Source organism: Helianthus annuus, chromosome 2, assembly GCF_002127325.2.
Source record: "Helianthus annuus cultivar XRQ/B chromosome 2, HanXRQr2.0-SUNRISE, whole genome shotgun sequence".
NCBI lineage: Eukaryota > Viridiplantae > Streptophyta > Magnoliopsida > Asterales > Asteraceae > Helianthus > Helianthus annuus.
The window spans coordinates 159303782-159319001 of NC_035434.2; positions in this window are offsets into that span (position 1 = coordinate 159303782).

The following is a 15220-nucleotide window of genomic DNA, read 5'->3' on the forward strand; positions in this document are numbered from 1 at the left end:
TACCTGAGAAATACTTGGAAATCAATCTTGCGGGGACCTTCTATAAGTATTCTTTCGTGCTTTCCGTTCGTTTTAGCGTTAAAGTCAAACTGTGTTTTGACTTTCTACGTTGACCAGTTTATAATCAACGCGAAGTTTGTTTGAACTTCATAACGTGAGCATAATCACGATGGTTATAGTCCCTAGTGACTATACCTACTGATTACCACATTATCTAGGCTCAGTGATGAGTCGTAGTTTCGGTCAAAATGCGTTTTCTCACGTATTTTGTAACCAAGCTACTCTAGGGTATCAAAACCGTTTGTTTTGATACCAAACCTTTTTTCTAACTTAACTAAACATGTTCTAGCATGTTTAGCTCGCCGCTTTTAGAATTGTGCTTGTCTAGGTTCGTAAAGGTAAGCGATCTAATCAATCGCTTATACTTTCGAACCTGACCCATTTGGTCGATCATTAGGATCCGACCAAACACATTAGGTGACCATAGTTGTATAGGGAATAACCTTCCAAGGTTATACCTTATGGTTATGTCGTTTAAGTAGTTGTATGATAGGTAGTTTATATGCCTTAGGTAAATTACCAAAATACCCTTTTTACGCATAAATTCATTTTAACCATATGTAACTTAATTTTTGACATCTAAACTGATTTAGCAACAATATTAGACATGTTAAGACATATAATACTTGTCATAGGACTAGTTAAGCGGTCCGAACGTGCTTTACGCGAACGACGCGTTAAAGTAGCATAAGCTACATAAACGGGTCGTAATGGGTCGTAAGCACTTAGGTTAGGTTTCATTTTAGTATGTGGGCTTTGTTAAACCATATAATATGAGTTCCAATACTCATTTGGTTTACGAAACCTCATACTATCCAATCTCCCGATTTAGGTCCGGTTATTTATGTAGTTATCTATATAGGGTGTCGTTTGATTTTCGTGATTCCTTTAGCTTTGCTTAGTTGTTGTTCAAGACTTCTAAGAACCCTCAAGTGAGTACATAGACCCCTCTTTTACTATTTTTCAAACATTTTGGGGTGAAACACATGTGCCTACTTGTTACTTTCATGCTTTCCATGTTTTCATATCATATAATAGCTATGTTCATTAGTACATTAGTACACGATTTCATTATGTTTTTGCTATGTATGTCCATTGTGTGCATACTTAGTACATCATTTTACATGACATTTCATGCTACGTATGTTCATTTAGCGCATACTTTGTTTTACATTACCTTTTCACGCTATGTATGTTCATCATACTTAGTGCATTTGTTTTACATCACACGCTATGTATGTTCATCATACTTAGTGCATTTGTTTTACATCACATGCTTACATTTTGGGTATGACATTTGGTTTGTTTAAGTGGGACCATATACATTCATTAACTTTGATCACGCCGCTCGTTAGTAGGTAATGGTACCATAGGAATTGACAACTCCCGTTCCTATCATCCTAGGTATGTTTGGATGGAAGGAATGACCAAATTTGATTAAAACATTTAGACAGATAGACTTTTAATTTGTTTAAGGGTTTATCACCACAGTCACAAGGCTTGGATGTATGCATTTTCACAATACCGCATAAATGTTTGTATTCAGTATAGCATGCATTTCCACAAAACATAACATTGATTTAAACCATGTTTTACTTCAATACATTGTTTTGTGCATTTTACCTATGGTTTAGTTGATACATATTTCACTTGCCATACATGACAGTTTGTTTACACATTACATGATTGACATTTGACATAGACATTTTGATATTGATATACACATTTCATGGACTACATGTTGACATAGACATTTTGACATGGTTTTCACAAAGACATTTGACAAATGGTTTAGACATGGGCAATTTACATTGGTGGTTTGTTTGGGTAAGTGATTTAAGTAACGAGACGTGTGTAATGTGATACAAGCATGGTGGATACGCCGCTTGTACTTCCTATATATAAGTGCTTGTATTGTATTACATGTCGTAGCGTTATTTAAATCATTCAATTTGGATTTATATATTTTTAGAAATAACATATTTTTCACAAGACATTGTTTTACAAAACAGTTTGTTTTATACAATTTCATTTTACTTGGTTATTCATTTAACCTTGCATTATTCTTTTAACTATACATATCTATCATCGCTTTTCAAATAATTTATAAAGCAAAACATTTTACAAGGATCATGACTAACCTTTTGTTAAACAACTTTTTCTAAACTTATAAGTCATGAATCCTAAATCAATATAACCTATGTACTCGCCGGCATTTTTATGCTGACGTACCTATTTTCACATGTGTTTCAGGAGATGATGCATAGGATGGATCAAGATACACTTAGGCGGACTTGGGCCTTAGTGACAATAAAAGATGCAAGACTAGTTAAATTCTATTATACTTCTTTGTTTGTTAAGACATTGTAACTCTTTTAATCAATAAAACAACATATCAATTTTCCATGTGTTATGAAACAATGATTCTGTTACAACACTCCCCGACGATTCCGCCACGTTTTGTTGTTTTATGTGGTCGGGGTGTGACAAAGTTGTTTCTTCTGCATGCTATACGCTCAACAGAGTTCTCACTGTCAAGAAGTTCAACAAAACATGCTTTGAGCTGATCAATAACCGCAAACCAAATTTGAAGTATCTAGAACCGTTCGAGTCACCCTGTACTTTTATAGAGCCTCATGGAAAGTTTGGTCCAAAGTGCATTGAGGGTATATTTGTTGGTTATGCAAGCCCTATGCGATGTGTCTTTGTTCCAAGTGAGAAGCGGATTATTGAAGCTGCAAATGTTGAATGACAAGGTTATACTATGCCGCCGCAAAATCTAGGAGATTCATGGCGTTATCATTATGACAAGTTATGGGATTCGTTTAACATGAGAGAAGAATCAGAGGAAGATGAAGATTTCTTTGATGAGCTGGATATTTTGTGAGAGTATGAGTCGCACCACAGGTTCCCAGCTGAGTATTCTAGAAGACCTCGGGAAACTTCAAATGACGATGAAGCAGGTCCTAGCAATGCTGGTGAACATGATGATGAAGTTGCTCCTGGTAATCAGTCGGAAGAGAATGATGATCAAGAAGCTGAGAACATGCCAGTATTTGATCTTGGTGATTCAGATTCTGAGGGGGAGCAGATCCAGATTTCAAGTCAAACAAACCAAATTGGTGAACAAGATGCAGATCAGAATCTTACTAATCTGGAAGGCAATGTAGATGTTCCAAGCGAAGTGATGCCAAGAACTCTTTCATACCATCTAGAAGAGTTGATCATTGGAGAGTTGCAAATAGGCGTTCGCACGAGACGTCAAATTGACCAGGGCCTTACATGTTTTTATTCTACAGTAACACCTTTACAAACTGAATTTTAATTAAGTTGTTTTATTTCGCAGATCGAACCTCGAACTTACAAAGAGGCGCTTACTGAAGACTCTTGGGTCATTGCGATGCAAGAAGAGTTAAGTCAGTTTGAAAAGTTGGGAGTGTGGAAGTTAGTTGATTTGCTGGATGGTCACAGGAAAATCAATACGAAATGGGTATTTAAGTGTAAGAGAGACGACAAAGGATTTGTTGTACGAAAAAAGGCTCGACTTGTTGTTTAAGGCTTTAGTCAACAGGAGGGGATTGATTTTACTGAACTGTACGCTCCTGTGGCATGACTAGAAGCAATCAGAATTTTCCGGGAATTTGCATCTTGGAAGAACTTCAACGTATATCAGCTAGATGTGAAATCGTCGTTTCTTTATTGGAAGGTTAAAGAGGAGGTTTATGTCGGACAGCCGCCGGGCTTTACCGACCCAATCCACAAAAACAAGGTCTACTTAATTGACAAAGTGCTGTAGGGTTTACACCAGGCCCCGAGAGCTTGGTACGAGACTTTGTCTCAACACCTACTAGCCAACAGCTTCATTCATGGAAAAGTGGATGCCACTCTCTTCACCAAAGTGGTCGACGGACATCTTCTGATAGTACAAATTTATGTGGATGATATAATTTTTGGGTCAACAAATAAGAGTCTATGCAAAGACTTTTCATCAGTGATGAAGCAAAAGTTTGAAATGTCATCAATGGGGGAAATGAAATTCAACAGACGAAGTACGTTCGTGATATTCTAGAGAAATTTTGGATGTCAAGTTCTACTCCAGCTGCTACACCACTTGCAAAAAATCATGGGATTCACCCAGATCTCACCGGAGACAGGGCAGATGAGACGTTCTATCGTTCCATGATAGGTTCTTTGATGTACTTAACTGCTTCACGTCCTGATATCATGTACCAAACACGCCTCGCAACAAGATATCAATCTAACCCGAGAGCTTTAAACATGATTATTGTGAAGAGGGTATTGCGCTACCTGAAAGGAACTCCTTCATTAGGGTTGTTGTATACTAGGAAAGGCGACTTTACGCTCGAAGGGTACTCCGATTCGGATTTTTGATGCTGCAAAGTCAATTCAAAATCAACAACTGCAGGATGCCAGTTCTTTGGACCGCGTTTGGTTACGTGGCAGTGTAAGAAACAAACGTCTGTGGCGCGATCTACATGTGAAGCGGAGTACATATCTGCTAGTAGTTGCTGCTCTCAGATCCTGTGGATACAGCAACAGATGCGTGACTACGGTTTGCAGTTTCTTAACACACTTCTTTTTGTTGATAATGAGGCCGCTATAAATATAACAAAGAATCCAGTACATCATGCTAAAACTAAACACATAGAAATTCGACATCACTTCATCCGAGATTGCTTCAGGAAGAAGTTGATTCGAATAGAGAAAATCCACACTGACGAACAGAAAGCTGATTTACATACCAAAGCTTTTGATAAAACACGTTTTAAATATCATTTAAAACTAAATGGTATGAAGCTTCTTTCGGTGTTGGATGGAATTGTTGGCGATGATGAGAATATTGTTGTGGATGAAGATGAGAAACAATCTGCAATGGTTTGTCGATTTTTTACATGTTTTGGTATTTAGGGGGTGTAGATGTAGATAGATTTTCAGAAAAAGACAAAAACACTAAAAAAAATTAAAAAAATACAAAAACATGATAAAATTTCAAAATCCAAAAATAATATAAAATCTGAAAAAGAGCTTGTGTATATAAGGAAAATGATAGTACATCGGTTTGACAGTTACAGTATGCTAAAGATTTGTGAAGTATAAAGAGTAAAACAGTCTCACGGATGATGTGTCGATAGGTTTTCGCATATTTAGTAGATTTTTTCGGGATATAAACCTAAAATTTCAAACTTGCAAAATTCGTGGGGAACACTACTTGGATATATAGGTAACCCCTGAAATCTCGTTTGAAAGGTCCCTCTTTCTGAAATACTAGGTCTTTATACTCAGTGTTATCTTATCAGGGGTATTATTCCGGGACTTCTGCTGAACGGAAGTCCTGACCTAGTCCCCGAATAATACTTTCCGCAAATGCTTGAAACATAGCATCGCCCTCAGCAACTTGATTAAACAATAAAATTGATAATCAGTGCTGTTGAAACAAAAGATCCTCTAAAGGGGTCACACCGAAAAGTCGAAGCCGTCATCTCTCTGTGTATACGGAAGTATCGACCTGAGCTCTCACTGCCCTCGCATTTAACCCCTTACAGATATCAGCTGTGGTATAAGCTGTGGTATACTCACCTGTAAGACTGAATATTGGGATTCTGGATACGGGAGTATATTCAAGAGGTGGGACACATGAACGAGTTAAGTTCCTAAGACATTTAAATCGTATCCTGAATTAATTGAAATTTGTGTGAGAATTTAAAGTGGATCAGTATATCGACAATTTACATGAATTGTTTAATTCTCAGTATGAATTAAAGCTTAACGGTACTGGTAACTTGTCTGATAACTGATATGATTCCCTAACACGCCCACCAAAAATAAGTTTGTAAATAGTTTACTTTGTTTACATTCTGCAATTTAAGTTTTCATATTTCATTTCCTAGTTTAGAAACTTTATTAAAAATCCAAAAATATTTTCTTTCTGCTTTATTTTCTGACAAACCAAAGTGGAGAGTCGATCGTTGGATTCTCGTAAGCTGAAGCAGATGCAGGAGAAGTTCTGGTCTGGAGAATGAGGAGAGCTTATCTTGATGAAGTTTGAGTTGTTAAAAGTCAAAAACAAGTTCATTAACTTGATGCTTGTTATTTTCAGAAAATGTTTGAAAATGATAATCTAAATCAGTGTGTTTGTCTGAAATCAACCAAGATCATTAAGTTGAACTTGGTAGATTAATTGAGTAATCAGGATCATTAATTTGGACCTGAATACTTGAGTGGATTTCTAAAACTGATAGATATTGTATTCTATTGTTAAAATCAATAGTTTGTAATGTTATTGGTTGAGTAACAGGTTGTAGATTTTATCATCTCCATGGCTCAAAAAGTCAAAGTTTGAACCAGATAAAGATCCTAGATCCCAGCATTCCGAGAGGGGGAAGTTTGAACCAGTTAAAGATCCTAGATCCCAGCATTCTTAGAGGGGGAGTCTAGAGTTCTGGATCAATAGTCAAAGGGGAGATTGAAGATAGAGACAGGAAGAGTTCCTGAACCTGAGAAGACAGAGTTGGAGAAAAGACCAAGACTGAAGACTCGACGCCGAAGACTTCATAAACATCCAAGGGGGAGTCTGTTGGTGCATTGAATGTATGTTAACTGCGTCAGTATCGAGTCTTAGGTCTAGATAGGTTAGATTGGAGCACAAAAATCAAGAAATTGGTTTTAGCTTGTTAATTTCGCTCCAAATGACACTTGTGTCATTTGAAGCGAAATCAGATCATTGTTGATTTCGCTCCTAGAGTCAAATAGGTGATTTCGCTCCTATAGTTACATGGTGATTTCGCTCCTAAAGTGATCATGGGGTTTCGCTCCTGCTGTTTGGAGCAAAATCAGATTCACTATAAATACCTATGTGTGATCTTCATTTGTAACGTTGGAGCGAAATTAGGTCATGTGCTAGGTGTCGAAATGCTGTCAAAATTTACTCAGAAAGCATTAATAGAGAAGGAAATTGAAAGGAAAAGCTGTTGTGACTTCGTTTACATTGATTCCGCCTTTGTATATGAAGATGAACTGCCTTAAACTGACTATTTAGGGTCACACACGGTCCAACAGTGGCCAAGGAAATGTACCTCTCGAATCCAAAACTCACACTTGGAAAACTTCGCGTAGAGTTGCTCCTTCCTCAGGAGCTCCAAAATGAGACATAAGTGCCGCTCGTGATCTTCCTTTCCCTTTGAATTGATCAGAATGTTGTCGATAAACACGATGACGAAGTCGTTGAGATACGGTTTGCATACATGGTTCATGAGGTCCATGAAGACTGCTGGAGCGTTCGTCAACCAAAACGGCATAACTAAAAACTCATAGTTCCCATACCGCATTTTAAAAGCCTTTTTAGGAACACCCTCCTCTCGGACTCTCATCTGATGATAGCCCGATCTTAAGTCGATCTTCGAATAAAAACTTGACCCCTGCAACTGGTCAAATAAGTCGATGATGCGTGGCAAAGGATAGCGATTCTTAACTGTTACCTTGTTGAGTTCTCGATAATCTATACACATGCTAAAAGATCCGTCCTTCTTCTTTACAAACAAACCAGGGGCTCCCCAAGGCGAAGAACTGGGCCGGATAAAACCTCTATCCAATAACTCTTGAAGTTAATTTGATAGCTCTTGCAACTCTCCGTGTGCAAGACGATAAGGAGCACAAGTAAATCGGAGCTGCTCCTGGCATAAGATCAATCTGGAATTCCACCTAGCGATGTGGAGGTAAACCGGTCAACTCTTCAGGGAATACGTCAGAAAACTCACGAACTACTAGAAGATCCTCGATCTTTCTTTCTTCAGGTTGTGAATCGGTGACAAGAGCTAGAATAGCATGGTAGCCCTTTCATAGACACTTCTGGGCTTTCATGACTAAGATGATGCCGACAATGGCACCACTACGATGACCATGTACTGAAAAGGATTCCCCAATGAGGAGAGGGATACACACGATTTTCTCTTTATAGAGAATTTCCGCTTGGTGCTTCGACAACCAATCCATGCCAACGACCACATCAAAGCTTCCAAGAGTGACAGGGAGTAAGTTAATGGTGAACACTTGACCCATGAGATCAATGTCACACCCCCAAAATCCCACCTGCGGAGTACTACCGCTTGGAGGCGTGACTAACCAGGATCCAGCCACCAATCATACTGAACAAGCATATAAATAGTTATAAAAGTTTAACCATTCACGATTGGTGTTCCAAAACAAATAAGTTTAAGTTGCAAGCGGAAGCATAAGTTTAAAGTTATAACATAAGTTCCAAAAGTTTCAAGTTTAACATAGTCTTGTAGCAATCCCTGTCCCACAACGATCTTCCTCCATGCAAGCTCCCACTGAGTACCTATGGTCCTGCAAAGCATGTAGTAACGAGTCAACAACTAGTTGAGTGAGTTCACGGGTGGGCGTTCGTTTTAGTTGTTTCGAAAACAGTTTACTTTATCTGGCATCCTGCCGTGGGGGTTACCCCATAGTTTTAAAAACGTGACCAGTTCGTTCCCAGTTACTCCGGCACTCCGGCCGTGGGGGCTACCCCATGTAGTTATCAGGCATTTCGGCCGTGGGGGCTACCCCATGTACATCATCTGGCTCTCCAGCCGTGGGGGCTACCCCATGTGTATACTAGACTCGTTACCGTATCGATTGCTGACTGTAGTCATGTTTATGTGCCCTGAAAACATCAATGTCTATCATCATTGACGTGCCCCAGATCCATTAGTTCACGCCCGTCCTCTGCGGCACGGTGTGAGGCTTGTCAGACCTAAATAGCGCTATCTAACTAATGACCCGCTCGCCATTGGCCCGGCGATTAGTCGATACAAAAAGGAGGGACTTCGTGATAGAGTTTTAGTCTAGTACGTTTATCCGTCCATCCGGACGAGGAATCACATTCCTGAACCACTGACGTCCTACCCAAGGTAGACGAGGAACCACGTTCCTTAACCCCGTTCCCAACCCAGGGAATCCCATGCTTTGTAAAGGGTGTGAACTCACCTTGGTTTGCTCGGCAGTTAATCACAGAAAGTCAATCAAGTCGCAAGTAGTCAATAACGTCCTAACACGGATATCACGTATAATCAGGTTCGAACCAAGTAGTGCACAAATGTTCAACACGTATGGCAGACACGTTTAACAGTTCACAGTTCACAGGTAACAGTCAATCACAAGTTCAAAGTCCAAACAGTTGGGCTCGTGATAACAGGCCCAAATAACTCATCAACAGTAGCACAGAAGTTCATAAGTCCGGCCCACTAACTAAGGCCCAAAGTGTGGTCTCGAGTCGCAACCGGACTCGCAAGCATGGTCTCGAGTCATGCTGTGCGTTGATCATGGATGGTTGCGAGTCGCAACTGGTGTCGCAACCATGATTTCGGTTCATCATGCTGAGGTCTCGAGTCGCAACGGGACTCGTATCCTGTGGTTTCGGCTTGTCCTGTTATGGTTGCGAGTCGCAACCGCGTGGTCTCGAGTCATCACGCTGTGGTTGCGAGTCGCAACTGCGTGATTGCGAGTCGGTAGCAGTCGTTTTCAAGTTCACGTGTTGATGCAGATGTAGTCAGATTAGTGGTACAATATAATCAGGCCCAAATCCGGAAATAACCAATAGCATTCCACTAACAGTTTTCCTAATCAGGTTATTGGTCAAAGATGGATCAAAATCACAAGGGTTTTCAATCTTCAACTATCATTCAAAGTGTTCTTCACACATTCAAACCCATATTCATCAAGTATTCAACCTTTATTCAAACAAAACTATGAACAACCATCAAGATACAATTTACTAGCATGCATCCTAACATGACAAACATACTCCTTAGCCGATTTCATGACATATGTAAACCGATTTCATGAATCATCAAATCTAATAGTTTAAACTCTCTTTAACACATGAACACATTCCAACACTAAACTTTTTAACACACATAAAACATCATCTCATTTATGCATCTATTTAAGCACAAGCATAACATGAACATACTATCACTAAGCATTCAACAATGATCATCAAGAAATACTAACAAATAACATCATCTCATGCATTTTATCATACAAACATAACACCAACATTCAATCAAAACATCAAGAACACTAACCGGTTATGGATTTCGAGGGTGTGTGTGTGTGCCGATCCAAAGTCCAAATCCGAGAGTTTCTTGTGTCAACCGAGTGGATCCGAGAGTCTTGGAAATGTGTTTGTGTTCTTAAGGCTTAGAGAGAGAAGTAGGAGAGTGTGTGTGTTGTATTGTTCAACAAATGGCAAAAACTAACTAAGGGTAGTTTATATAGTCAAGTTCCAAGTGTGTGCACCCTTAGTGGGTTTCGAGTGGGGTTCACGGCCCAAAGGCCCAACCGGCCAAAGGTTCTCGGCCCAAGGCCCAAAACCGATTACTAGTCACTCGAGACCTCATGGTCTCGAGTCGGGTTCCTTGTTGTTTCGTGTCGGGTTCTCGGTTCACATATAACACGTACACATATATATATAATACACACGTAACAAAGCACTTATCATATAAAAAGGTTCACGTTATCATTTTAACTAGTCACATAACGTACAAGCAAGTTACAACGAAAGGTTCTAAATTTCGAGTTGTCACATCATCCCCAAGTTGAAAGAAATTTCGTCCCGAAATTTGATGGCACTCACTGAGGAAGCTAGTTAAGTTGTAAGGTTTTCCCGGTTTTCCTGGGGTGTCACAATCAAGCTTACAACCAAAAAGAACATGAGAAGCTTCAATCAATTTACCATTAGCTAATTCTACTACATGCTTATTTACAAGAGGTGTGGGGGTCAACCCTAACTAACGATTGAACCCCAAGGACACATAACTCCAATCGGCACTAGAGTCAAATAAAACAGAAGCGAAAAGATCGTTCACAGAAAACGTACCGGTCACCACATTGCCATCATTGCGAGCTTCCTCAGCGCCAAGAGTAAATACTCTACCACGTGCCTCATTCTCACCATTGTTCTCTTTGTTGTTATTCCATGCGTTGTTGTTGTTGCCTGTATTTTGGATAAGAAGAGGGCAATCCCGCTTAAAATGATCCTCTTCACCACACTGAAAGCACCCCTTTTGATTTCCCTGATTCTGTTGAGGCTGTTGCCTCTCATGTTGTTGTGGCTGCTGCTGCTACTGGGGCTACTTTGTGAGCCAAACCCTATAATCTTTGCCATATGACCCACTGATGTGTGTAAAATGCAACATATAAATCACATCAATTAAGGCATAAAACTAACCGTTTTTAAGTACTAATGTTGGAAAAAGAGTGTTTTTGTCTTCCTTTTGTATTTTCAGGATGAAATGAGCTCAAAATCACAAAAGAAGCAAAAAGACAACTAATTCTAGCATAAATACAAGAAAAGGAACAAAAGTAGACTGTCAGGACCCTCAATAGCACCTCCCAAGGCAAAGAAGAGAAAACGGAGACTGAACACGCCCCGTGTCCAGCGAACACGGGGGCGTGCCCAGGAAGCAGCAGAAAAGACAAACCAGTAGAAGCTTCCATTGCCCACCACGGGGCCGTGTCCAGCGGGCACGGGGGCGTGGTGAAAGTACAGCAGGCGCATTAATTGTAATTGCGAATTACAATTAATGAAGAGAGAAAATGTCAGACGGGCATGGGGGCGTGTCTAGCGGACACGGGGCCGTGCCCAGCCTTCTGTTCAACCTATAAATAGGGGTGCTTGGCTTCATTCCATTTCATCCCTTGGCACACCACCTCTCTCACACTTCATCCACCACCCACCACCACCATAACACCATCATCCACCACCATCATCCATTGTCCATCGTAGAGTGTGTGAGTCGTCTCGGGATCCAAGATTGATCGTAAGAGTTCTTGACAATCAAGGCCATGTTTGCCTAAGTCTCTTACATCACTTGGTGAAGACAAGTGTTTAGTATAATACTTTTTATTTTTAATCTTTTGCACTTTTTATTTGGTTTTGTATTAATGACTTTAATAACTAGTTACTTATGTTGAAGGTGATCTTTCCTTATCGTTTGTCCGTGGTGTCTTGGCGTTATTTTAAAATAAAAGATTTTCACCATTCATATCTCCACGGTCTATATGGAGGTATGTTGGCTACCTGGTCGGGGGTTAAGGGAACGGTTTGGTAAGGGTCTTGCCCTTGTTCAGCGTTTAGAGGTCCTGCTTGGGACCTGGGTCAAATTTAGTAAGATCTCCTTCAATACCCATAGGTATTGGATGGCGGGGATCCAAACTCTTTGACCCCCTCATAAGTTAACTACTATTAATACTATAACCCGGCTATTTAGGACTGTATCCCTGCTGACTCAGACTACTTAGCCGAGGGTAACGTCACCGCCGAAAGCGGGGCCTACCACAATTTGCATTAATAACTTAATTCATTATCTTTCAATAATCCGACCGTTTAGGATTGTATCCTTGCTGACTCAAACTACTGGGTTGAGGGTAACGTCACCTTCAAAAGAGGGGCCTACTACAATAACTAAGATAATCTCTTAAACAAGTGCAAAAGTGCGAAAATAATCAAAGGTTATACTAACACACGTGTCAGATCCAAGTGATTCATCTTGTCTATCTGTTTTTATTTTATTTTATTTTTCAGCATTTAGTTAGTTTTTATTTTTCTTAGTTTAAAACATTTTTCTCACTTTTTGATTTGGTTAGACGTTGAGGATAAACCGGTATTAAAAGCTCTTGTGTCCTTGGACGACCTCGATATCTTACCAACACTATACTACGTCCACGATGGGTGCACTTGCCCATATGTGTGTTTAGTGTTAGTAAATATCGTGTTTTATAAATTTAAAACTTGGCTAAAAGTGTAAAAAGGGGCTTAAATATATATCAAAAGTATAACACACTTCACGCACATCACCCACCTTGTTGCATATATGACATACCCGGGTGCACGGCCCGCGATGGTGGAACATACATTTATTACACTTTGGTAGCTTTCTCGCGTAGGAACCCTGATTTGAATTGTTGCCCTGATTCTGATTCATAGAAGACGATTGGCTAAAACTGCAGTTGACACTGTTGTCTGCCTTTTCTGTGATTGACTGACACTAGTTGCTTTGTCAGCCTCATTCCATTTTCGCTTGTTATCACCAGAAGATGTGGTAGCTGTAGCAGCAGGGATAGTAGTAGATACACGAGGCGGTAGCGATCCACGCTCGACCTCCTTGTTAGTAATCTTGTGTACCACACGGATGATCTGGGGTGGATTGTTAAGGTTTGCAGCAGTGACATACCCCTTTACGGCTGGTGCGAGGCCCATGATGTACAGCCCGATTCTTTGAGGTGGGGGTCCAGACAGAGTGGGGTACAGGGTTGCTAGCTCATGTGACCTCTTTGTGTATGCTTCGATTTCGGACCCCTCCATCTTCAGATTGTAATATTCGTTTTTAAGTTTCTGAATTTCGTCACGAGGGCAGTATTCTTCACGCATCAGCTCCTTCAAATCGTCCCAAGTAGTTGCATTCACCATTTCAATGCCCAACATCTGGACTTGGGCATTCCACCATGTCAGGGCACCATCCTCAAGTGTGCCTGTAGCATACTTCACCTTGAGCCCAGTATGACAGTTACACATCGCAAACACTGATTCTGCCTTCTCGAACAAACACAGAAGTCCTACAACCCCTTCAGTCCCACTGAAAGTCTGTGGCTTACAGTCCATGAATGTCTTGAATGTGCAGGCAGGCAGATTATTCTGTTGCGCTGGCTGACCTAATGGACGAAAGAAAATACAATACTAGGGTAAGGGTTGTGTACACGACAAATGAATAAGGAAGATTTGGCACATATCATACCGACTTGATAGGTTGCTGATGCCTCAGCCACACGGGTGTTAATCAGATTTATCAGCTCAGCCTGGGTCATTGCAATGTGACCACGTCCATGACCTCGTCCGCTCATGATCCTATAAGAAGAGGGAACAAGTTTAAGAATCGAGATAAGGTAGGAGTCAAATCTCACATTGACATCCACAAACTACAAAGTTTATACCAAAAAACAGGGCAGAACCCTTCTCACACTCGTTAAGCCTCACTGGGACTCGCCTGCACCTCACGTTATTATTATGTGTGCACCCATAATAACAAGGAAATTGGCATGCTTATCTCAGCACCTTTTAACTTGCGCTAAAAGTTTCCCCCACAATCAAATAGTAAAACGAAAGGTATTACAGGATTGCGAATCACAAGGGTCGAATAGTTGTGTCACACTATCACATCACCATAGTATCTAGTATATAATTTCATGGAAGCTGTGAGTGTGTGACCACTAAACAAGTAATGCATAAAGTAAACAAAAGACGGACCTTGTAATCTGGAGCTGAGTGTCAGGGTCGATTTCTGAACAGTTTGGTTATAGTCTGGTTTTACAAAAATGTTTTAAAGCCTAGTTCACTATAACCAGTGGCTCGGATACCAAACTCTCACACCCCCAAAATACCATGTGCGGTAACCCCGCTAGGCGTGTGACGTAGCAGGATCTAGCCACCAATCACATTGAACCAACCATAATATGTTTAACAAAATTCCATTCATTAAATAAAAACGTTCATAGAATATAATTCAATTTAAATCGTGACAGCGGAAGCAAATAACAATTCATTGTTTAAATGTTTCAAAACCCAATGTATAAAAATTCAGTAAACAAGACACGCGTAACTAAGCACTGCGACCCATGACCACTCTAGCCATCCAGATAGCAAGTTCCCATCCAAAGTACCTAATGACCTACGAACATGCAACAAGTGTATCTGACAACGCTGGTGAGTTCATAGTTTTACGAAAACGTTGGTTACCAAGTGTTTAGTTTAATCCATTGAATTTAATGTTGATAATATCCTGAATATAAGACGGCTCTTGAATTACATTGCCCTTTTCTCCAATGCTCCTATCAAAGCATTGGTCATGACTAGGTCTTTAGTTCAACACCCATCCTCTCTGGTACTGGGTGAGGTTGCCAAACCTAAGTAGCGCTACCAACTAATACCTTATTACCTCTCAGGTAACCAAATAACACGGAGGGACTTTAATGGTGATAGGATGAGTATATTATCCAACATTACCGATTTACAACAAGACGTATTCCTCTCAGGAATACCCAAACGAGTTACCCAATACCTATCCCTCCTAGGGATACCCAA